The sequence below is a fragment of the Antechinus flavipes genome, chromosome 2 (assembly GCF_016432865.1).
Source record: "Antechinus flavipes isolate AdamAnt ecotype Samford, QLD, Australia chromosome 2, AdamAnt_v2, whole genome shotgun sequence".
In the NCBI taxonomy this organism is placed as follows: domain Eukaryota; kingdom Metazoa; phylum Chordata; class Mammalia; order Dasyuromorphia; family Dasyuridae; genus Antechinus; species Antechinus flavipes.
The window spans coordinates 268,385,925-268,408,955 of record NC_067399.1 but is presented as its reverse complement, the minus strand read 5'-3'; the positions used below and the strand labels follow the sequence as shown (position 1 = coordinate 268,408,955).

General features: G+C 37.0%; 1 long non-coding RNA gene across 1 annotated transcript; it reads left to right on the top strand.

Annotated features, from left to right (window-relative positions):
* The first annotated feature begins 10,007 nt into the window (after positions 1–10,007).
* Positions 10,008–13,339, top strand: LOC127552531 (uncharacterized). Its single transcript, XR_007951405.1, has 2 exons — positions 10,008–11,251; positions 13,136–13,339. It is a non-coding gene; the product is annotated as an uncharacterized LOC127552531 (long non-coding RNA).
* Positions 13,340–23,031: the final 9,692 nt, after the last annotated feature.

The following is a 23,031-nucleotide window of genomic DNA, read 5'->3' as shown; positions in this document are numbered from 1 at the left end:
ACCAGAAGTTGAGTATATTTAAATTTTAACCTACCAACAATTTTAAGGTAATCACCGGCCACCTTTTGAATATATGTTTGACCTGTGAGCTCTACCAACAGAAAACTTCTAAAGGTACAAAATTGTGTGTGTTATGAGCTAGGTTGAGAGAAAACCTTCCATATGACCCTCTCCATTTAGGAGTTATAACATTAGAGAAGACTTCTAGGGGAAACTGCCCATGTTTATTCTCTACAAAAATAGGAGAGGTTTTGTTGTATCATTGTTGCTTAGAGATAAAAGTACATTTATTCAGTAAAAATTGTGTCAGAGCATTTTTATATTAAAAGATAAGTCAGCTGTCTGCTTTCTTCTTCAACCTCACTTTCTTAAATCCTGCTGAATATATAGATTTAAACTCTTCATACAAGAAATAAATCATCCTATAGTTTTTTGAAACATTAAGGCAAAAAACAAGTAATCAGAGCTGTTTAGCATAGTCTTAAAATGTTTCTCTTCTCACTGTCCTGACATATACCTATACCTGTACTTGCATACTTTTTGGATCACCTTAAGGATTTTATTTTGTTTTAATTAATAAAAATGTATCTTTTAAACTCCACCTTTACCATCCACCTTCCAAAAAAGAAGCCATCCAATATTGAGAGGAAATTTGTGCCATTAAATTGTGTATATTGAAAATACGGAATGAAGAATGGATTTGGAGGTAGACAATCTGGCTTCAATTCCCAATTTTGTAACTACCTCCATGACCTTGAGCAAACCTCTTTACCCATGGGCCTCAGTTTCTTCATCAGTAGAATGAAGGTAGGGTACCTAGTAGCTACAAATCTCACAAGAAAAATCTAAATATATACATATATATGCATATATGTATATACTTATGTATATATAAAATATGTATGTGTATACTCAGTAAGATTTTCCTATGAAGTTACTAACCTTAGTATTTTTCCAAATAGTAACATTTGATCTTTAGATGTATTGATATTAAAAGTGAATCCACTGACACATGCTTTCAAAGAAACCATTAACTATGTAGGCAAAGCTGGACTTGAAAGTCAAGCAAATATAATTGGGATTCTTTCAGTTATCCCATTCTGGAGGAGGGGAATGATGGTGTTAAATGAGAACAGGGATGAGGACTAGACCTGTGATTTCATAAATATAGGGAATGTCTTAATAAAGAAACTTCCTCTACCAGGGCAGTTGACATTCTCTTTATAACTCCTATACACTTACACTTAGAGAGTTGACTAGGGCACTGAAAGGTTAAATTATTTGCCCATGACCCCAGAGCCATTTTGTGTCAGAATGGGGACCTGAGCCCAGGTCTTATTGGCTTCTACTTCCCAATGTTTCCTTCCCCATTTTTTCTCTCTGTGTGTATGTGTCCCTACTCCCCCCCCCAAATACACACACACACACACACACACACACACACACACACACACACACACACACTATGTGTATAGATGCGTTTAAATTTACATATATAAAAGAAAAAAAGCAACTTAATTTTATATTCCTTCATGAGAAATTTTATAAATATTTTGTTAAAACTAATCAGTGAACTATAAGGCTATTTTTTTATGAAGATAAAGTCTTGGAACTAAAAAGAAGGAAATAGGAGATCTTACCCTATATTTCCACTATTTATTATAAAAGTGAGTTTAAAAATTACTTAAGGATTTATACATTTTAATTTTATGATACTACTCCATTAATTCAATGTGGACTAGTTTTCTATTTATAAATTAGAAACCACATCTGCTAAAATTTACTTATTGATGTTCTACTATTCAATGCAGTAAATGCTGTTGGATTTATTTCATATATGAATGATGTTTAGGGAACATTTTTATGAGATTTATTAAATTCATTTTCATTTAAATTTAGAAGCCTGAACTCAGTTCCCTGACTTTTAAAAAATGAAATTATCTCTAGACCTAGATTTTCTAAAAACATACAAAACTCCCAGATTCTGTCATCCTCACTTTAACACACATGAATATTCAAAGATAAGCAATAATTAGAACAAGACTTATTAGTCTCTCTGTCTCTATCTCTGTTACATACACACACATACACACACACAAACACACACACACACACACACAACACACACACACACACACACACACACACTATGTGTATAGATGCGTTTAAATTTACATATATAAAAGAAAAAAAGCAAGTTAATTTTATATTCCTTCATGAGAAATTTTATAAATATTTTGTTAAAACTAATCAGTGAACTATAAGGCTATTTTTTTATGAAGATAAAGTCTTGGAACTAAAAAGAAGGAGATAGGAGATCTTACCCTATATTTCCACTATTTATTGTAAAAGTGAGTTTAAAAATTACTTAAGGATTTATACATTTTAATTTTATGATACTACTCCATTAATTCAATGTGGACTAGTTTTCTATTTATAAATTAGAAACCACATCTGCTAAAATTTACTTATTGATGTTCTACTATTCAATGCAGTAAATGCTGTTGGATTTATTTCATATATGAATGATGTTTAGGGAACATTTTTATGAGATTTATTAAATTCATTTTTATTTAAATTTAGAAGCCTGAACTCAGTACCCTGACTTTTAAAAAATGAAATTATCTCTAGACCTAGATTTTCTAAAAACATACAAAACTCCCAGATTCTGTCATCCTCACTTTAACACACATGAATATTCAAAGATAAGCAATAATTAGAACAAGACTTATTAGTCTCTCTGTCTCTATCTCTGTTACATACACACACATACACACACACAAACACACACACACACACACACACACACACACACACACACACACCCCACACACAATTATATTTAGGTTTCAAGATTCCTACCTATTCCTTATGGGCATCTAGATAAAAATTCAGCCATACCAAAGTAGGAAGCTTGGGTGATTATCTAGAGATGACTTTTGTCATGCTGTTTTGTACCACCTTATAAGGCACTTGCTCCTAACTGAGGTTTACTATTTAGTATGGAGTGTTCCGATTTGGGTGTATTTAAGAAATACTCAGCTGTCAAAAGCAAAGAAACTGGGAATGGTGTTTTGACAGCGATATAGTGTTAAAGGCAATACTGTAGTCTGAATAAAATTGCTTATGTTCTCAAAAACAAGAATAATATAAAAACACTTTGTTTATGTGAAAAAAAAAACAGAAGGAAAAATTCCTAAGGTTCCATTTCTTTAAGAAATACTTAGAGTTGCAAATTAGGCAAGAAAACCCATTTTACAGAAAAAAAAAATAAGGAAATTTCTCTTTATCTTTATGCATATGTTTTTTTTTTCTTTCCTCCCTCTTCTTTTCTCTTTCCCCCTCTCTTGTCGGTCTATCAGTCTCTTCTTCCCTTCCCCCCTCCCCCTTTTTTTTTTCTCATCGTAGAAGTTCTGCTTGTAGAGAGATTCATGAGGTAGGTTTCCCTGTCATGTTAACCCAGAGCAGATTTGGGAGGGGAAATGTGGCAAATATCTCTAGCAGCTGTCAGACTCCTGAATCTCTTTTCAAAGAGGATGGAGTGGTGTCCTCCACAAGTTACCTATTAGGCTTACAGCCCAAGAATTTGATAAAAATTATATGATCCTCTGTTTAAGACTGCTGGGTATGAGATGAACCTCTTGTGTATGTGTATGTTTGGATTTCTTGGATGACCAGGACTTTCTAAAAGCAATTCGCTCCCAACCCTGATACTTATGTATCTCTTTAAATAAAGAGGAGGGGGCGGAGACCTTGGAAAAGGACAGCAGGATGATTAATATTTTCCATTGACTATTTATTTGAGGTGGCTATTTCAGATTAGCGAGATGTACAGTCCAACCCCTCTCCCATTTCCCCTCTTCCCTACTCTCCCACACAAAAAGGGGTGTGGAGGAGTAGGGCCGGGGGGGGGGGGAGGTGGGGAGGTGGGGGGTGGGCGGTAATCTTGCTTCCAAAGCAAAGATAGAGACAAACTTAACGAAAACAATCACAATAGTAAACAAACAGCGCGTTTTGTTCCGTCTTGTTCCATTCAGTGTAAGTTAGGGTAGAGGATGAGTTGCAGCTGAGGTGAAATATGGATCTGATTGGGAAGGCCGGGAAGACTATGATGAGAGTAGAGACTGTTGGGGAAGTGTTTGAAGGGAGGTTTTAATATTAATAGTTTCGATGTAGAGACAGAAGGGAGATTGCGTCTACGGCTCCTCGGGGCAGACTCTCAGTGACAGCGATGATGGATGATCCGGCGCAGCCGAACAGCTCCTCCCCTTCAGCCCCAAACAGTGTCAAAGCTACTTTAGTTGAAGCTTTAGAAATAAAATAAATAAACAGCATTCACACCCCCTTTGCCTACTCGCCTCGAATCTACCTTCATCCCACCCCAACTCTTGCTTTCATACTTCGATTTATGGGTCGTTATAAATCAATTACTAGTCTCAATACTTTTTTTTTAAATTACTTAAATAAAGTAATGGAAAGACGAAAAGCAGGCTTGGTGGGGATCATTCCTTCCCCTCTTTCCAGGGACAGAAGAACAATCTTGAAATCCATTGTATCATAATTAAGCTAGTCGCTAAAGCAAAATGAGAGGTTCAGCCAGTTTATAACGGGGAATCCTGGGGGTGAACAGCCCACCTCCACTTTGCTATTGGTTTTGTGTTGATGCGTTTTGTTTTATTTTTGGTTTTAATGTTTTTGTTTGTTTTTAGTCTCTTTAAACTAAGGGGTTTTCATTTTCTCGCAGCTTTCTCAGTGAATCCAGCGCGAGAAATAAATTCCTACAGTTTACCTAACCTAATTATTTAACTCCATGGGAAAAACCTATTTGAATATGTGTCTCAGCAAACATCAGATGTTGTTGGTATTGAGGTCGCAAATGTAAAAAGGTGTGGAGGAATGTATCAGTCTGGAGGGCGAATATTCACTTTGTTGTAAGAAACTAAGAGGGACTGGTGATGGGTATGGGGTTTCTTTTTTTCCCTCCTTCTTTTGGATGTTTTTGTTGTTAGTATTGGTTTGAATCCGTCCTCGCTTCATCTCCCTCCCCCCCACCCCCCAGCCCTCTTTTCTTTTCCCTCTCTTGCCCCTTAGCAGCAGTGTTAGAGGCTCTCAAGGTGTTTCTATGACTACATTGTGTATGTGGGAGGGTCAGATGTGGGGGTTGCCCAAGAGAGGGCCGTTCTTGGGTGATCATTTATCAATGTCACCCACATAATGATTCTCTCTGCAGCCTCCTATTGATGAGGATAATTACATTAGCTCGGAGTGACTGATCAATGAAAAAACCACCAAACAAAAACTTCTTTACTCCTCCATAATACCAAAAACCGATACAGAAATAACACAGAAAGCCTGATTTCTTCCTAACTCCCCCATTCACCAAGGAATCCTGTCTCCTCCTCTCCCAGCCCCCCCCCCCCAAAAAGAGTAAGAAAATAGAACCAGGTCAGTTACATTAAAAGGAGTTTGAAATTTTTCTCCTGACCATGTTTCTCTAAATGTGTAGGTTTCATTCTTCCCCTGATTAAAACAAAACAAAAACAAAAACAAACAAAACAAAAAACTATCAACGAATTTCTAATTGAGTTGCTTTTATGCAGGTCTGTGTTTTTTCCATTCTTTCCATCTCTTCATATTTTCTCACCCTTCTTTTTTCTTTTATTTGGAGGGGGAGGGAAAAGGAAGAGGAAGAGGATCTTTTTCCCATTTCAGAAAAGTAAGGCAGCCACTTAAATGTTTCACAAACTGAGAAAGAAAATTACGTTGGGGTCCTCTTTTAAAACCATTTCTCTGTCAGGTTTTCTTTTGTTGATAAACTTCATAAAGTAGCTCAATTAAAGATGGGGTGTTGCATCCATATAAAGGGCATATTCATAAATATGGCTACAGTTTTACCCATAATCTTTCTCCTAAAAGTTTGCAGTTAAATTACGATTTCGCTTTTTCTAGAGTTAAAAAAATCAATATTTTTCTCAATTAAAGGAAATTTTAATGCTTTATTTTGTGAGTTGTTAAAGGCGCTGTAAATTTTATTATAATTCTCCGCGTTGGAGTAGATCCTGGAGAAGACTGATTCTAGTAGTTCCCGACCCCCTCCCCCTCTTCTTTCCCTCTTCCCCAGCCATTCCCAGAAAAGTAGAAGGTTTCAAACCAAACCAAGGCAACAAAGGTGGGGGTGGGGGGTGGGGGGGTGGAGAGCCTCGCCAAGAGATCTTTCCATTGCCAAAGGCCATTGTCTTGTATGTTTCCACCTCTCCTGGTCCCGCCTCCTGAAAGTGACAAAGTGTCCATTTCAGGCCACTTTTTCTCAGAGGGATAGCGTACTGGACTCCATCTGCTTTGACGACGACCAGAAAATGGTTTCATTGAGGAGCACCCTAGAGTTTTCCAAATAGCTTCACCGTGTCTTTTGGCTTTTTGCTCCCTCTTCCCCTCCCCCAATGAATTCAAAACTGTGTGGCCGATTTACTCTGCTACTTTGTGTACGTGTTGAGTTCTTTCGGGAATAGTCTCCAGGAGTCCTCTGTAGTGTTCAGTATTTACAGATGTGCTTCTATTTCCATATGTGCTCCTGACCATGAGCATCCATCCAGCAAATTAATTGTACTTGTATTAATAACTCACCTCTGCTGCTCTCACCTATCTAACCCAAAGCAAAAAACAAAAAAAAACAAAACAACAACAACAACAACAACAACAACAAAAAACACCTACATACAATTCTATTCTGGCACTAAATTATTGGACATCATTGGCAGTCGTGTATATTACTTACATAAACTGCACAAAGCTACTCAAATGCCAGATTAAGGACTTGATAGTAAATAGAATCTAGTGAAAAATCTCAGTAAAGTGTAAGATGGGTGGAAGAATTGGAAGCCGAAACTGCATTAAATTCGTAGATCATATGAAGAAGTTATATACATTGAGCGGAATAGGGAAGGAATAAAATAGAGACAGTTGGGGAAAGCTTTGGAACCTCTTAAAACATAAAGAATTCATTCAGTTAAAGTGAGCCAATTTCTTAACTTTATGGACTGAAGGGAATCTCCGGGGCTGCCAGAAAGGTCCTTAGTATCTTGGAGGACGTGCCCGAAGGGTTCTTTCCAATTCGGTAGATACCAACTTTCAGCTTGGTTGGAATGAAAAGAGTTCGAGGAAAGGATGTTTGTATGAAGTACTAGGAGATGGGGAGGGGGCGCAAAGGCCTGATAGGGGTTCAGAAGAGGAGACATTTGAATGCTGTTATTCCTAAACTAGTCCGTGGAAGAGAAAAGAGCTAAGAGAAAAAGGCGCATTGGCTCACAATGCATTTTCAAGTAATTGCCTCTCCACTCGCCTTTCACCCTCTCTCTCTAATCACACAATACACTAGATAGTATATATAGGTGGGGAGGAAAAAAAAAAAAAACTAAGAGTTAATCTTTCCTTTTTTGACTCACCTTTATCAGTGTCTCATCCCTTGATGACCAGGCGTATAAGCCTCAACGGTAGGCTTTTTTTTTTTTTTTTTTTCTTAAGGGAAAAAAAAAAAAAAAAAAGCTGAGCGGGGGCTTTGTTAATGTATTTGTACTTTTTTTCTTTCAAACCAAGTTTCTTGGTTGGGGGAAGGGGGTGCAAGGAGGAGGGGAAGAGAACACAAAGACGATCTAGTTCTCACCAAGCAGGTTTCAAAATAGGAACTTAATGGAAAGGGAAAGGGGGGGGGGGGAGGATGTTGTGTTCATTACATCAGATTTGTTTGTCTGAAAAAGAGTTGATTTTGAGATTCCCCACCACGGATTCTAGTTTCCTCACATAGAAACATTTTACAATTTAAATCTTTCAGTAGACAAATCCTCATCTTTAATATGACATGGAGAATTGGCAGAAAAACTGAACTAAAACTCTGTGCTGGGGAGGTAGAGGACAAGAAGGAAACAGGGAGAGAGGGAGTCCTTTCTGATTAATAACTAGCAGGGTAATGTTGAGGGCTTTTTCTGCCCGGTTGCCTTTTTGAATTAGAGCCGATTTCTTCACACTTCAATAGTGCCTGTCTCCTTTAAAATGACTGACAGATTTGTTTCTCTTTTTTCTCTACCCGAGACTTAATGATGTAAATTTTCTAATTAGTTAAATCACGTTGCTTAAAGGCCTAATATTTACCGTGCAAGAAGTGATCATCCTGATTGGATCTCTTGAAATACCCAGAGAAATAACGTTTGGCTTTTAGGATTGGAGTAGGGGGTGGGGAAGTATGTGTGGAGGGGTTTGTTACAGAAGGCAGCATAGGTTATGGGGTGTGTATGTGTTTTCAGGGGTCAACTTAAAATACAAGTTAAAGTTAAGCTTAGAACTGTTCCCATCCCAAATCTGCTTTTATTTTTCAATCAGCTAAGATTTAATTGGCAGCCCCCAGGCCCGACGATCTGATATTTTCTCATTAGTTTCCCATCACTAATCTTGAGTGTGAGATTGGCTTAAAGGTTGTCAACATTTGACCAATTTTATTTAAGGAAAAGAAATCACGCATTATGGCTTGGGGACTTTAGATCTGCAAATAAATCCTGCTTGGATCAGCGGAACTAACAGGCGAAAAAAATGTTGACTATTCATCGTCGTATTTAATAAGTTGCATTAATGTACATTACAGGGCAAGGGAGACAGATTATACATATATACTGCATATATGTAGATTGAAAGAGGTTTGTATGAGAATGAGCTATTAATGACCAGTAAAAGTAGATAAGGACAGTAAAGTAAGATATTTTAGATGAAGTGTAAGTAACCCAAGTGGGGTAGCTGATGAAGGCTTAGGAGCTGCATTTAAACATATACATATATGTGTACATATTACATATATATATATTTAAAATCAGCTGCGTGCATTGAAAAGGCTGTTTATATTATCTCGGCTAGCTTGGTTCCCTTGTCGAGAGACAACATTAGAGCGCCCCCTGCTGTTTTTTGAAGCAGAAGCCGAGAGTCAGATGGTCAAAGACTGAATTTTTTAAATCTTGCTTTTCCAGTGCCACCCCCATTGACTGTTCCTCCTCCCCAGTTCCTTAGCAGAGTCCCACAGCAGGGGAATATCCCTTGTCAAGGCTGGACATTTAAATGAATAAATGATGTGAGAGAGACACAGACAGACAGACAGACAGACCTATCTTCTTTTGGTCTCTAGAGACTAAACTATCAACTATTTAGAAAACGGACTCTTTCTCTAAATCTCTTTGCTCTCTGTTTATTCCTATTGTTGTATGTCTGGGTTGTTTTTGTTTTTTATCTTTGAGTTGTCAAGCTGTAGATTCAGAAACTCAATATTATTACTATATTTATTTCAGGTATATGTCACAAGCGAACATAGAATCCATATTAAAATATTTTACATTATTGCAAAATAAATCTTTCTAAGAATATGTTTCCGTTGTATAAATAAGGGTGTCTGGAGAGGGGGATCAAACTATCCCTTTCTAGTTAATGTCTTCTCTGCACTGCAAGAAAATACCTTCCATTTACAGGAATCTTTCCATTTCCGTGGAGAACATTCCTTCCAAACTTAGTTCATTTACTCCCTTTATCTTCTTCATGTGAATCCATGTGTTTTTCTTAAATAATATCAAGGCTGATCACTTCAAAACAAGAACTGAAAATCTTATTACAACACAACATAATTAGCCCAAAATGTCTCCATCACTTTTCTTCATCACTGTTGATAAAGTTCACTGCAGGGAAGTGCAGGTCATTTAAAAATTCAGGATGCTTATTTTCTCCCCACTTCTACCAGTGGAATGAAATGATTTCTCACCTTTGCAATTAGTATTCCCCTCAATTTGTAACAATTAAATAGTACAAATGTACTCAGAAAAATACCTGAAAAACTGCAGTGATGAGATTGAATGACTGCAAAGCACCATCAAACACAATCACCTGCTAAATCGCCACACTCTTACCAATAAAGGATCTGAAGATGCAGCTCTAACAATTTTTAAAAACAAAAATCTTCAGATAGCAGTGAAAAGCTCCAGTGCACTTTTCAAAGCTGTTGTGCTGAGCAGTATTTTATTTACTAAGCATCCCAAAAGTTGGTGAAAAATCTTACATTGAAACTACGGGTGGGAGAAGAGAAAGAAGGGGTAGGATACTCACAGGATAATGGAAAAGTGTATCTTTTTATTTTCATTCCTTCCAATATAATAAGACCGCACTTATTTAAAATCTCTCCTCCTTCTCCTCTCCTTTCTCCTTCTTTTCCTTGTTATCATCTACCTCTTCTTGTGGAAGAGAACTGCCGGGCACAAGAAAGAAATTGAGACCCGATGAAAATATGTAGCTCAGCTTGCAAAGCAGTGGCATGTAACAAAAGGCAAAGTCGTATTAAATTCAAAAATAAAATCATTAAAACCTCTAGGATCATCGTGTTAACTGAAGAAAAGTTCAATATTTGTTATTTCAGAGATGGTTTTCCCTATGATTTCAAGAAGTGAAATCAGCTTCAGTACCTACAGACTATACACCTACAGAAGTATAAATACTGAACTAAAGGAAATCTTTCTAACCTTTCAATCTAACAGTTCTTTGCAGAAATCCCAAATTGAGGGTGAGGTGAAGAGTAATGTACTCAAAAATATACTAGACTTCTAGAAGAGGTGGTGGCGGCGACAGATATGGAGCAAGAGTACTCATTTCAATTGCAAATAAATGATCAAAGCACAAATAATATTTTCAATGAGGAAATCTTGGAATGAATATCCCTTAGATTGGGAAAATGTTCGGTGCTTACTATATTAGACACATTCCGTTTTTTTTTTTTTTAATTTTTTTTTTAAATAGACAGTTAACAGCCTGGTCAACATTTTACGTAAATTATCTTGGCGACGTCCTTTGGAAGCGTTTACTAAAACACTTCCTATCATTAATCTTAAACCACTTGAAGATTATGGTGGGAAGAATGGGATCACTAACCATTGTCATCTCAAATGGCTTTTAAGACTGTCTGCTTTTTATTGTGGCAACAAAAATCAGCTCACAACTGGAAATTTTCTTTCTTTTTTTTCATCTATTTTGTTTGATTTTGCTCTGTGTGTAAAAAAAAAAAAAAAAAGGACAACATATCAAAAAAAAAAAAAAAATACGAACCAAGGCGCCCTGGTATAGCGATTGGAAAATTGGCTGCTAAGCTCCTGACACTTCCGCTGGTATCTTTCTACTTTGCATCAAGAGAAATGAAGATCAGAAAATTGCAACAGAAAAATAGGATCCTCAAAGCAAGGTAATCTCTTAATTTTCGCCTTTCCCTAAAAAACATTTCTTTTAGGAATTTGCATTAGCCAATTTATAGGGGCTAAGGGGATTTTTTTTTTAAACTGAAAGGACACGTGTTTCAAATGCCTGGAAACCATACATTCGTTCAAATTATCGCAACAATTTATTGATATGTTTTGTTATACCCCCTCCTATCTTTTTTTAAAAATATCTTTTCAAATATAAATTGTCTGTTGGAGAAACGGATATTTGACAATGGACTTTCAAAGGGCTCTAAGATGCTCTAGCAATCTCAGCCTCAAGGTAACTCCACCGCAGCGAGTATTTGACTGCCGGGGGGAGGAGTGGGGCAGAAAGGAAGAAGGTGGGGTGAGGGCGGGGTTTCTTTTGTTGCAAATAAAAACAAAATGCTTTTACCAGGCTTAGGAGGAAAAAGAGGAAGGGGGAGGAGGGAAGAGGATCATCTCCATTTCCCTCGGCATCCCGTCAAAAAAATGTAAACAGTGCATCTTTGCACCTAAAAGACTTCTTTACGCCATTGAAAAACTATGCAAAGCCTTTCTTTTCTTTCTCCTAACCCTTTCCCCCCCCCTTTTTTTTCTTTCTTTTTCTAAGAGCTAAGTGGACATTTTGGAGAAACTTGCAGTAAAAAATATTGTGGATTAAGAAGAACAAAGCTAATAAAGAGTTTCATATGAAAATATTTTAGGAGAGGAACAAAGTTACTAGTTTCACATAAAAATATTTTAGAAGAGATTCTAGGAGTTACTTTCCAATGCAAACCGCGAAAATTTTAGACAACATGTAAAAATGCATGCCAAAGATTTACTTCAGACAAATTGAATGTGCAGGCATTTCTAATGGGCTAATTTTCTAATTTTAAAATGAGTTGGAAATAATCTTTCTTTCACCACCTAGCTCACCTACTGAACGGGCTATTCACCTTCACCCTTTAGGGAAACTCGAAGGGGAGTGCTGCAACTTGAGCGTGAAATGAAGTAGAATCTAGTTGAATCTTCTGCCCAGGTAGATTCCCCAAAGACTGTTGTTCAAACTCGTAGCCGCAGCACTACTATTGGGCGCAGGGACTTCGGCCTGAAACCAGTTTTAAATAGGTGTACACTTGTCCTTTCCAGAAATTCAGTAAGGATACTCTATTTTCTGAGCAAGTATAGTGAAACTGTCGGGGATGCTTCCCATAACAGATTCCCTTTTCCTCGTGGATAGGACCTACACATCTCACTGAATTTCACACAGGATCTAATATAAAACAACATACAGATACCATTCTCAATCAAGGTGTGTTTTTGTGTGTAGATTTTTTAGCACGTGCTTTTGGAGCTCTTTTTCACATTCCTGCCCAAACTTTGGAAGTTGACAAGTATTCCATAGCTCCACATTCTTCCCCCTTTCTCGCTCACCACCACGATTTCCTATCTCCCTTTCTCTACAATTCCCCCAATGCCAAAAGCCAGGGGCAGCACCACACAGATATGAGTCACGGTAGTTTTGACAGTGAACACATAGTAAAGCTCTACAAAGAACTGTGAAAATAGGTGTGGATGGGTGGGGGCTTGGGAGGAGAATTTGGGAGAATTCTACAAATTCCTAGTTATTCAATAGTCATTATAATTTTGGGGAATGCAGAGAAGCTGTGACTACATTCCCACAAGCCTAAATGAAGGTTTTGAAGTTTATTGAGATAAGACCACGCATTCACTGTTCAATCTCAAAAGCATTATTTTAATTTTCTTATTGAAGACATTCTATACATCCTAGCTATTCGAGATGGAGCTTTTATATTTGTGTGTTTAATAAACTTCTGTCAAATCGGAAAAGATGTATAACCGCCTGTTATAAGTAATCTACTCTAATGCAATTATTTCCCCAGGTTCGAATGCAATTAGAAGGAGAGGACAGAACTGACCGCTGGAATGAATTTGAGCTCCAGGGACAGGAGAAGACTGGCAGAGACAAGCTGAAATATGAGCTAAATCTGTTCTGCGAGATGCACAGGGGGATGGGGGATTGGAGGTGGAAGGTTGAGTGTTGGTACAGACTGTAAAAAGACCTCTGCATTAAAAAACCAAACTTTTTTCCTTATTTTTTCTTTCTTATCCTCTACCCCCACACTTTTCTTAGAATCTTAATATTCTTGTATTTTTGCGTTACTGTCACTTTCAAATGAGGAGAGCCGATTTAGTCCTGAGAATTGCTTTAGAACACATTTCACTGAAGTTCAAAACCTATGTCTATATCTGCCCAACCACAACGAAGTAACATTGTTTCAATCGCTCTAGGGAACTCATTTAGAAAGCTTAGGCCAAAAGAAACCCTATACTACTCTCAAAAAGACGCGTTATTTGTTTTCTCCAAAATTATCCAACTAAATTTCCCCCAAAAAACACAAGGTTAGGCAAACATTATTATTAAAGAAAAAACAACAATTTTAATTTAATTTTTAATTCTGAAATAAGACTTCTCTGTATTTTCAATTAGATGAAAATCTACTGGTCCATAGACTTGCCGATAAGAGACAAAGTCAGCTCTTTTAGTCCAACTTGTAATGTTGGGTAAAGGACAAAATTACTAGGGCGTCAAAGAAGGAAACCCAAAGGAGGTTCCCATATCCCTAACCTGCTTTTCCAGCATCTCCAGGAAGGACAACTAGAGTTGGGAAGCAGACAAATAAAGAGGCTATTTGGAAGTGTGTGGGGGAGGGGCAGGAGTTTTAAAAAGAGTTCTCGGATTTAGGATCCGCCTATAATATATGTTTGTGATAGAGTGCCAAATGAAGATCGGGCAGTCTAGGGAGCATTGCTTCACTTTTGATAAACCTCTCTGTTTGTGTCTCTCTCTGTGTGTGTTTGTCTCTGTCTCTGTGTCTATGTCTGTGTCTCTTTCTGTCTCTGTCTTTCTCCTAGTTCATCCACACAGAGCTGGACAAGCAGTTATGTCATCCTCCCAGACCCCCCAAAAACTCGTCACGAATTTCTGGTAGAAAACCTTAGTCATCCACAGGCGCACCTCTGGAGTCGTTCAACTAATTATAGAGCTGCACCAAAGGGCCGGTATACAAACCGGCAGCTTTTCACACTAATCCTCCCGGAGCAGGATGCAATCTCGAGTGTCTTCTTCCCTCCCCTTAAAAGATACCTAACAAAACCCAATTGCAAAATACATCCCAAGTGGGAAAAGTGCAGCTACATGCTTCTGTTTTGACATCCCCAGCTCTGCTAATAATCACAAAATATCAGGTGCTTTGTAGATACATTCTCTACTGGAGTAAGCGCGTGACTTGGTGCGTGCCGTGCGTGCGTGCGTGTGTATTTATGTGTATGTGTGTGTGTGCATGCGCGCGTGTATGTGTGTTTCTGAGCATAGCATCTTCTCACCCCACTCTCACTATCTTCTTTGCCCTTGACCTTTCGTCCGGGTGTACTCGGAGCCCACCGGCCCTTCATCCTAGCTAGGGATACTGTGTTATTGCAAGGTACCCCGGAAAGGTGAGGAGGGGAGTTCAGGTGTCTGGAATCAGGGGAGCAGCAGCCAACCGCAGACAGACGCTTCCCATACTGTAGAAATCTGAACACAACGAGACTGGGGCAGGCTGGTCTATCTCCTCTCACAAAGCGCTGCCTCCAGCGTACCCTCTTACCCCAATTGGACTACGCTCCCCACTCCGTTTTTCCTAAGCTGGGTAGGCTAATGGGTACTCGTTCTGTTGCCCAGATCCCCAGACTGCTTTCTCCCGGAATTTACGAGGACTCGCTGGTGCCTCTGGCCCCACACTCTGCTTTTGCCCAGGCCGGGAGGTCCCCACAGCTCCGCTTCCTCGCGCGTGTCCTCTGGATAGGGAGGAATGCAGGGAAAAGGACAACTTGGGAAGGGGTTGCTTCTCCTGTCCTCTCTGATTTTCACTTAAGTCTTTAGGCAATTCGACCTTTAAGCCCTCTCTTATTCAGTCAGCCTCCTAGGGGCTGCAAGTCCGTGATCAGAAGATAGATCTTTGAGGTACAGAAAAAGAACTGCTGGAGGACTGAAGTTCCTAGGTGAGAGACAGGGTCAGACTCTTATGTCTGAAGGATGTAGAAAATGAGAAGTAAAGATGCCGGAAAGAAACCCCTTTACCCATTTACCATGCCCAGGGCTTCTCCCTAGCTTGCGGAAGCTTTCGAAATCTTTGGGTGTCAGCAGACGCGAAAAGTCCCTTGCCTCTTAAACCATTAGGGCAGAAACTAAAACCCGAAGAGCTACCAGATCGAGGTGTTCCTGCAAAGGATTCTTTGGCGTCCAGAAAGGAAGCTTCCTTACAATCTCCCAAAGTCTTTTCCCCCATATCCCCATATTTTTGAAAAAACAAATGCTAAGCTTTTCCCCATAGCATAAACTATACATAGTCATACATAAATACAAGTAGAAAGTTGAGTTGTTTTGGTTTGTTTTCTAATTGTGATTAGGTGCAGGTAAAGAACTTTCTGAACTTCGTGTTTGGACACACTAAATGCAGTTTTGAGTCAGAAGAAAATGTTAAAACCGTCTAACCTTCCCTTTCAAAAACCCTTTCTTAAGCAGAGGATAGTTTGTTATCGTGGGATCAAGTGTGCACTCGCGCGCTCGCACACACACACACACACACACACACACACATTCTGTACTTTGACGTGTTTTCTAAAAGGAATCAAAGGCAAGTACCAGGTGTAAAAGTTAAAACATCTGCTCAAAACAGTTGTTTACCCAATTCTCTCCATTTTAATTCAAGTTAAACAAACGGCTCAAAAATGGTCATGTTATATAACTGAGTCAGGGCTTCTCTATTTATGCTCTGAAACTCATACTTGGGTAATATGACTTTTCAGTGTTTAAGTAATGTGTAAATAGAATAAGGTCACAGGTGATTGACAAGTTCAAGCTACTTAGCTCAATTATCAAAGTTTTATTTTCAAATCAAGTTCAATTTGATTTTCTTGTCTTATCCTAAGTCATCTTAGAAAATTCAGTGAAAACAGACAATTTACAGTAAATACTACATACCATTAGTTATGTATTTTGAAAAATTGTGCTGTATGTCCCCTTTAATGATTTTATGATTACCATAACCTTCCAACTAATTTTAGAAACATAGCTATCACTTTACTTCAAAAGGCTGCAACATCACAATTATTCTATATCCTGTTTCTAAAATTCTCTTCTACCCCATCCTTCTTCCCAACTGAAATCCACATTCTAACTCAGTTTAGAAAACAAAATGTTGTATTCAGTGTCTAGCTTTCAACAACAAAGAAATCAATTTAGAAGTAGGACTATTTTAAGATAAAAGTTAAACCAATATTCTCCTATGTGTTATTTTGTAGATAACAAAGTTATTTAAATATATTAAAGTGTGTGTGTGTATTTGTGTGTGTGTGTGTGTGTGTGTGTGTGTGTGTGTGTGCGCGCGCGCAAAGAGACAGAGACAGAAAGAAACTTATACAAACATTTATATATGTACATATAAGTTATTCAGATCAAGGCCCAAGCCGACACATCTGGAAATGCTTCCTTTCCTCCTATCTCTCTTTTATTTCTTGAAAGAGAAAAAACTGAAATATCCCATACTACCATTAGATGATACCATCAGCTTTTAATCAGCAGTGTACACTCCTAGTTAAATTTACAGGATGAATCTTTATATTTCATTCATCTTTTCTTTCAGGGGGGAAGTGAAACAGGGGAACCAACCTTATTAATTATAAGATTGATGGGGTGAAGAAAGCCAAAAGAATTTGGCTTGCAAATTATTTTGAGAGATATGAATATGTATGTCTATACTAGGAACCATAGTCATGAACTCTGAATATGAGGCTTTGGTCTGAGTATTTCTCCAATGGACTAAATGAGAATTCAGCAACCACTAACCTGAGACAAGAAAAGTAGAAACCAGAACCAGGGTGGGTTTCCATCAAATTTAAAATTAGAATATCAACCAATTTTGTTATATAGAATTTTGATTTCTGACAGCCTATATTACAAGTTTTAAAATCCCTTTTATGAGGAAAGATACCCACAATGCGTTTGAGAAAAAAACAGCTTTGGAGATTTTTTTTTACCTTCATATTTATTTTAAACCATGTACATAAAACTATGATGAGCAGTCTTCAGTTGCGAAAATTATTTCTATTTAACATATATAAATATAAAGAATATATATTCCTATGTTTAAAGAGAATACTCAAAAATACATAATTCCTTTAGCTTGAGAAACTAAATTAAATTAAATAGTATGCAATAAATTGGGGGAAGAAAATACACATAGCAGAGAAGGATGAGGAGGGAAGTCCACTCATTCAGACAAATAATAATGAAGATCTAGTTTAGAATTATTGAAGAAGAGTGTTAGAGAAAATAATGGAATTTGAATGGTAGAGGAAAATGGAGGTTTTTTGTTGTTATTTTAAGCCTTCAACATATATATCCTTGTCTTTGATGTCAACTGAGCACATGTAGATCAATTTCCTCTTTATGGAAAAGAGACTTTTGGATCTGAGATTCTGTACTCTTAAGTTAGTTTTGAGAGAGAGACAGAGAGACTGAGAGAGAGAGAGAGAGAGACAGAGAGAGAAAGAGACAGAGAGACAGAGAGAAGAAAGGAGGAAGAAAAGGAAGGAAGAAGGAAGGAAGGAAGGAAGGAAGGAAGGAAGGAAGGAAGGAAGGAAGGAAGGAAGGAAGGAAGGAAGGAAGGAAGGAAGGAAGTACAAAAAAGACTTTTTAGTGGATAGATTGAAACTTCTTTTCAGAATGATCCAATCTAACATAAAACCTAATATTGTTTAGATATTTTGAAAAGGAAGATAAGCTGTTTTAAAAATGAAAATTTTAATGATGATGACAAAAAAGCCTAAGCAGATTTTTAAAAAGTTATCTTTGGAATTTTATGAATGATTCCCAGGTACTCACATTCTTATCAAGCTTTCCTTTTTGTAATTATAAGTGAATATTCAAGCTAAATTGATATTTTATATATATCATGTTTCAGTTTTACTATTCTATTCTGTGAAAAGCGATAATTTGGGGAGGGAAGGAACACATATACATACCAAAAGGAAGAAAAGATACCAATGACAAGAATTTATTTAAATCACAAACCTGGAAATTGATGTATCTTCTATTAATCAGTCAGCAGTCACAGTAAAATACATCTAGCATTGGTATATCAATAGTGTCACTAAAAAGAAAAATCTATTTTGTTCAGTTTAAATGCCCTTCAATATACTGTAGTTTCATAGGATGATACTGTTCTGAGAAAATTGAGGTTTAGTAATCTTGTTTCAACTGTTTCTGTGGCCCTCGATGTACTGAAAACTCAAAGCAAAATATTTCTCTTTTCAGCTCTTCAAATTAAAGCAATACTTATAATATTACATAGAAGCTTTCCTACTGATGTTTATTCTCCCTGGGGCTCTGGCAATGAAATTCTTATTAAATAATAATAAGATATTGACTAGTCTTTTCTGTCAATATGAAGATTTGTTGATCTGTGAAGTTTGTATTGATGAGGCAAGAGTGAGGTCAACAGACAAACTGGAGGGTAAATAAATCTTGATATTGACATAGAAACAAACAGTATTAATAGTTATACTAGCCTTTTGGGGAGGTTATTAGTTACATGTCAGCATATGCAATCAGCCTAAAGAGAGATACAAAAATGAATCAGAAGGAAATACTTCAGAACATCCAAAAATGTCCGACAAGGACATTTAAATTAATATCACTTCTTTACCTTGAGCAATGAAAAATCACTCCTCAATAACCTCCCCCACTTGTCTCCTCTCTTCACCCCGAATTGAATCATACATATGCTCCATATTTTTTACATTAAGAAGAATCCTATTCATGCCTGAGATGATCTTATATTTATGATGGCCTCTTCTGTCAAATTGTTATTTCTGTAGCTTGCTGTCAAAAATGTCACTCAAAGTTTTCCTTTCCACCTCTCTTTACCCTCTGTCATAGTAACTTAGAGGGTCCAAACGAAGTGGAATCTATTTAGCTTACAATATATAACTGAAAAAACTCCTCTCCCTCTCTCTCTCTCTCTCTCTCTCTCTCTCTCTCTCTCTCTCTCTCTCTCTCTCTTTTTTCTCTCTTTCTCTCTCTCTCTCTCTCTCTCTCTCTCTCTCTCTCTCTCTCTCTCTCTCACACACACACACACACACACACACACACTCCCATGTATCAGATTGAAGATTGTATCCATATCTTTCTCTCTTTCCTCCAACTTTATCTTCATCATTGCAATGGGATATTTGTTGTATTTCTGTGTGGAATATCCCCCTAATTTTTCCAAGGTTTAATTATATAATTTTTATAATTAAAGCACATTTCCAATTTATTGTGACTATAAGTTCCACTTTCATTTCATATTTAGGTTGATAACTTAGTGCCAAATAACACCACTTTCAGAAAATCTTTAAGAAAAATGAACTATCTTCGGTTTTTGAAATAACAAATTGAGAATGTGAATAAAGCTACAATTCCATCATTCTTTTGCCTTCATATTATTCTCATCATTGGGACATTTTTATTTTTTATTTTAATTAATACAATGGATGCTTACTAAACCAAAAAGTTTTTATTGAAGGCTAGTCATAAAAATGGTTAGGTTTTCATCTAGATATAGCCTAAAATGGTTCTATGAATTTAGTGAATTTTATCTTTTTTGACTTTTTTATTTTCTGTTGCCCTATGTCTCAGTGCAATAGTAACTCTCGTAGTAGTTTTGGACTCCACATGTATCTTTCCCTATGCTCTGCATAAGCATTATTATGAAATGATATTTATCAATTATCTAAATAGTATATAGTATCTATGTTGAATAGATATTATACCAACCAGTCAACTTGATCCTACCATCTAGAAGTTTAATAGTCCATGGAAAAAACACATTAAAAGTTGTTGAAATAGAATATTGTACAACAGAGATTATGTAATACTAATAGTTGAGTAGTCCATGAATAAGTAAATATTTACCCTTTATGTAGAGTTTAGTATTTGCTTTGGTTTTTACTGCCAACTAGTAGTTGGGCTGAAACAAATAATCACTTTACTTTCTATCAGTCAGTGAAAACTAGAGGGATGCCTACTTTTCTTGAGAACATATAATAAATCTTCATTGTGCTCCTGGAGATATCTCCAGCATTTTTTTTTTATTACATGGTGCTCACTCACCATTCTGAGCTATAGATAACTTAACTGGTCTTTTGTGGCAGCAGAACCACTGGGCTAGGAGATAAAAGTCCTGGGTTCTAGTCCCAGTCTCTGTCATTACTTATTTGTGTCACTTAACCTCTTTAAAATTTAGGTCCCTTTCCAGTAATGCGAGGTCATTAATTTAGATAATCTTGAAGATTTCTTTCAGTTACACTATTCTGTGATTATTTGGGAGGCTTTCAACAGCTTCTCATCTATAAAAGGAAAGTAGTGAATACTAAAAGTATGGGTTTATCAAGACAGGTTTTGCAATACGAATCTCATTTACTTTTTTAATACTAAATTGGTAGGTCAGAACAATTCTTTAAGCATGGCATATGTAGACTTTGTCAAGGTATTTGGTAGTCTCCTATTACATTCTTATGGAAAAAATGGAAATATTTGGGTTAGATGATGGTAGAGGAGAATTCAGAACTCCTTGAAGGATAAGTTCAAAAGAATACTGGTTAATGTATTGAAATCATTATGGAAGGAAATCTATGAATGGAGTGCCCCAAGGATATAATCTTAAACCTAAGGAGTTGAATATTTTTTCTTTAGTGAATTAAAGACTTATCAATCAAAATTTCAGGTGATATTAAATTGGGAGAGAGATAGTTAACAGATTAGTGGACAAAGTGGCATTTAAAAATCTCCAATGGCCAGAATAATAGGCCAGATCTGATAAGAAAAATTTAACAGGAATTAATATGAATTCCCACACTTGGATTCAGAAAATTGACTATGCAAGTACAGGTTGGGATAGATAACAGTTTGTGTGGGAAAGGGGTAAGGATTTGGAATTGTTTTAAGATCAATTAGTCACAAGTGTGACAGAACATCCAAGATTTCTATGTTCATAGACACATGGTATCCACAATGAAGAGAAAAAATAGTCATTTAATGTCCAGCCTTGGTAGAACCATTTCTGGAAGACTGTCTGCAGTTCTGAGTATCATAATTGAAGCAGAATATTGACTAATTATAGTGGATCAGGAAAAGGTATCCAGGATGATGAGAGCTGGAAAACATGCCATACAAAGATTGGTTGAAAGAACTAGGCATGTTTAACTTAGAGGGGAGACAACTTTGAAACTTGGGGACTATGGATCAGGAACTCCATGCTAAGATTCAATTCTGCCTTAGATATTATTGACATGGAGAAGTTATCTCTCAAAGCCTCAGTTTCTTTATCTGCAAAATGCTATAATAATAAAGTAGCATATATTTCATGGGGTTGTCAAAAGGATCAAATAAATTGACTATATGTCTATATAATGATATAGATATATAAATGTAGATGTATGTATACTTATACTTTGCAAACTTGAAAGCACTAAATCTATAACAATAATTAATATCATTGTAATGTTTATCTTGTATCAGACACTATACTAAACATTTTACAACAATTACCTCATTTGATCCTCACAACAAATGGGTGGGAGGTGGATGCTTTTATTATATCCATTTTACAATTGAGGCAAAGAGAAATTAAGTGATTTGCCTAAGGTTATCTAGCTAGTAAAGAGTACGACAGATCCAGCTATTTAAAGAAGTGAGTTTCCTATCACGGCAGATCTTCAAGTGGGAGTTGTAAGACTTCATGCCAGAATGGTGGAGAGCAGATATGGCAAATACTCTGTTGGTTGGCAGGCCATAGGTGGCCCACTGCACTCCTGAGTGGGCTCTATCAGATTCAAATGTAATTGGGAAATATTTAACAAAATAAATAAAAGTACAATAGAACATAGAGAATGTTAAAATGTGGCTTTCTAAGTCGATATAAAATGGCCATCAGGGAGGTTTTGTGGCCCCCATTTCTATTTGAATTTGATACCACTGGTGTAGAGAGGTTTCTGTTCAAGTAAAGGTTGAACTAGATAATTCCTGAGGTTCCTTACAATTTTAAGATTCTGTAATTTTAAAGTTTCCTGTAAATTTATGATTTTATGATTCATATGGTAATTTTGTTTCTAGGGACACTTACAACTAGGTTTGCCTCAAAGCCAATCTGAGAAATGTTCAACATCAGGACATAAGTTTGGTGGGAAGCATCTCTACTTGCCAATCTGGACTCCTTTTCCTTTTCCCCCTTTTCCTCTTCTCTCTATTTCACTTAGGTTGGAAGTACAGTGGCCACGTGTGGCCCAATCCCACAGCTGATTGTCAGAGAAGCTTTAACCTACTCTATTTGGTAGACTTGAAGCATTTCCCAACTCCTTAGTCAGCTTATTGGTCCTCTACTCCAACACTTTTCCATATTGGTGGTGGATTTAGGATGAACACCCAATAGTTTTTAATCCAATTGCATCTCAGAACTATCTCTCAAAAGATCCACCAGCCTCATCCTCTGGAATAGCAGGGACTACAGACATGCTACCAAACCCAACTCTGTCTTTCTTTTCACTTAGTTATATGAATTGCAGTCTGTTCAGGAGCAATTTATCTAGTCTATTGAATAATAGAGATATTTTAAGGAAGAAAATCCTGTCCATCAGTGCTTAGTCATCAAGAACCCCAGTTGTAGTAACAGGATGTGCAAGAGCTCTGCCAGAT